This window comes from Brassica napus, chromosome C9, assembly GCF_020379485.1.
Source record: "Brassica napus cultivar Da-Ae chromosome C9, Da-Ae, whole genome shotgun sequence".
Taxonomy (NCBI): domain Eukaryota; kingdom Viridiplantae; phylum Streptophyta; class Magnoliopsida; order Brassicales; family Brassicaceae; genus Brassica; species Brassica napus.
Genome location: NC_063452.1, coordinates 63,941,772 through 63,944,809, shown reverse-complemented (window position 1 = coordinate 63,944,809; position 3,038 = coordinate 63,941,772). Strand labels below are relative to the sequence as shown.

General features: G+C 41.6%; 1 non-coding gene across 1 annotated transcript; it reads left to right on the top strand.

The window, feature by feature from the left end:
- Window positions 1-2,118: 2,118 nt before the first annotated feature.
- Window positions 2,119-2,225, top strand: LOC125593578. Its single transcript, XR_007329481.1, has one exon. It is a non-coding gene; the product is annotated as a small nucleolar RNA R71 (small nucleolar RNA).
- The last annotated feature ends 813 nt before the right edge of the window (window positions 2,226-3,038 follow it).

Here is a 3,038-nt window from a genome sequence, read left to right as displayed (position 1 = left end):
AGGATCCTTCCCACCTTCAAGAGTGATGGTGAGGACCTGAGAGAGGAGCTCTTAAAGCTTGAGTGGATCATCTTGGAGCTGAGGAGTTATGATGGCTCTTGCACCTGAGAATGACTTAGACATTCCCTTGCACTTGATCTTGTACTCAATCACTCCATCTTTGAACTTTATTGGGTGAAGAGTGAGAATGTGTGAAGATTTATCAACAGAAGTAGGGTGAGGTTCTTTCATCATCTTCTTCTTGTCATGAGTAGCCTCTATGGCTCTACTCACCCCCTCCTTTGTAGCACTTTCCAAGTGCTTATCACACATCACTTTAGAGGACTCTCCATCAAAACATTTTTTCTCACTAACAATCACTTCATCCTTGAGCTTCTCAATGGAAGGTTCTCCATAAGTAATGGTTCCACAATACTCAACATTCATCATTGGAGACTTGATTGGGTAGGAGACAACTTTTTTCACATTGAGGAGTGTGACCTTCTTGTTGGCAAAGTCAATGCAAGCTCCTACTGTTGTGAGAAATGGTGTGCCAAGGATCAATGAGACTCTCTTCTCAGTTGCCATCTTCAAAACAGTGAGGTCAATAGGAATGGTGCAAGCTCCAATCTTCAAAGGAAAATCCTTGATGAGACCAATTGGAGTTGTAGAAGAGGAGTCCCCAAACATTAGTAAGGATGTGTTTGGCTCCATGTTTTCAATCCCAAGACTCTTCACCATCTCCATTGAGATCACATTCACACTTGCACCAGAATCAACAAGAGCATCATCAAGTGTGAACTTACCAAGGGAGCAAGACAAGGTGAATTTCCCTTTGGTTTCTAGTTTTGGAATAGATTTTGGTTTGACTGGTGGATCAAGCTGCAAAGTAGAGATGTCAAGAAGCTGTGCTACTTCTTCTTTGTGAGCTAGAATGTCCTTGATGAGCATCATTTGGACATGAGCATCACGCATATGTGAGATCTCTGGAAGCTTGACTCCTACAGCACTCACGTCCTTTCTGAACTTGGAGGTCACCTTCTTTTGAGCTTTGGTGAGGACTCTTTGTGGAAATGGGAGCTTATCATAAGGTGACTGCTCAACCTCAGTGGTTCCTTCCAACTTAACTTCCTTTAGCTTCTACACAACCTCTCTTTCAACTTGTTTCTCAGCCTTGTGCTCATCTCTCTTCAGAATCTCTGTTGCAACCTTCAGTTCAACTTGTGCCTTAACCCTCTCCATAGCCTTGTGTTCAGTCTTATCCACAATTTGTGCTCCAGCTTGGGAAACAAATTTTGTTCTATACGAGAGGTTTTCAATTTGATCCACCTCTTTCTCATGATCACGCAACTCAATCTCAGAAGAAGTAGTAGAGAGGATAACATTGCAATACTCTTTGGGATTCTGCTCTGATTTCCCTGGTAGAGATCCCATTGGGTGCTTGGAGGTTGAAGGCATAGAGGCAAACTTATTCTCCAAAGCCTTGAAGTGAGAGGAGAGTTGTAGGAACTTATTGTTGAGGTCATTGTAGTTTTCATCAATCTTGGTGTGGAGAATCTTCAATTCATCTCCAATGCTCTTTGCAGTGTTATTCTGAGACTCCAAGATTTGCTTCAACATAGTATTGGTGCTACTTTCTTGAGGGGCAGAAGTGGAAGACCCAGCTTGGCCTTGTGGTAACCACCTTGTTGGTTGTTGTAGAAGGGCTTTTGCTGGTAGTTGTTGTGGTACTGAAAGTTAGACTTCTTCTTGTACCATGTCCCATTAGCATTCACAAAGCACAACTCTTTTTGACCTTCTAGACCATCAACTTCATTAACCACAGCAATCCCCTCTTGTTTCTGCTCACCAACAGAGTTCACCTTCTCTCGTTTAGCTCTATCTGGGAGAAGCTTATCCAACTTGTCTTGTAGAGCCTTCAACTCTTTCCTTGTGTTCTGATCATCTCCTCCACTGCCTCTGTTGCTTCTATCATGCTCATCATTGTAGACTAAATCACTCTGAGCCATGTTCTCTACAAGTTTTTCAGCATCTTCTTCAGTTCTACCCAAGAAGAACCCATTGCTAGCAGTATCCAGCTGGCTTCTGAACTTAGGTAAAACTCCTCTATAGAAGGTACTGAGCAGACTCTCCTTGGTGAAACCATGATGTGGGTATTGAGACCAGTAGCTTCTGAACCTTTCTCATGCTTCACTAAAACCTTCAAGATTCCTCTGTTGAAACCCAGAGATCTCATTCCTAAGCTTGGCAGTCCTTGAGCTAGAAAAGAACTTGTTGAGGAAGGCTGTCTTGCATTCATTCCAAGTGGTGATAGAGTCACTTGGAAGGTTCTTCTCCCATGTGTGGGATTTGTCTCAAAAAAAAAATGGAAACAATCTCAGCTTGAAGGCATCTTCAAAGACACCATTTGTTTTTGACAAGCCACAGTACTTGTCAAATTGATCCAAGTGATCAAGTGGATCCTCCAAAGCAAGACCATGATACTTGTTGTTTTCTATCATGTTGATCAAGCTGGATTTGATCTCAAAGTTGTTGTTCTCCACAGCTGGTGCCCTGATACCCAGCCTACTCCCATGTATATTGGGTTGATCATAGGTGACAATAGCTCTAGCTTGGCGCTGATTCCCCTACATCTCAAGCTCAACTCTGTCTAAATGAGCTTTCCTTTCTTCTCCTCTTCTCTTCTTTGCAATCTGTCTTTCAAAAGCTCTAATGTCTTCGACTCCTCAAGTTCATGTACCTGAGAATCAGTAACTAGATACAAGAAAATAAGACTTAGTCTCAAGCAAGGACCAAATCTCAATGTCAAAATCAACTTAGAATTGGCAACGTCGCCAAATTTGAAATGGACTTTTTAAGGGTCCAAGGTTCAAATCAATATAGTATTTCAGATGTCAATCAATTTCCAAGTGTTTCAATTCAATGAGAATACAGGTTTATACTTAAGCTAAGTGCATTCAATGTAATGAAGTGGTTAGATCAAACTAACAAGACTCTAACACAATTAACTAGCAACTTTCAAGCAAATGGATAAATGAGGAATCATGGGCATATGATTT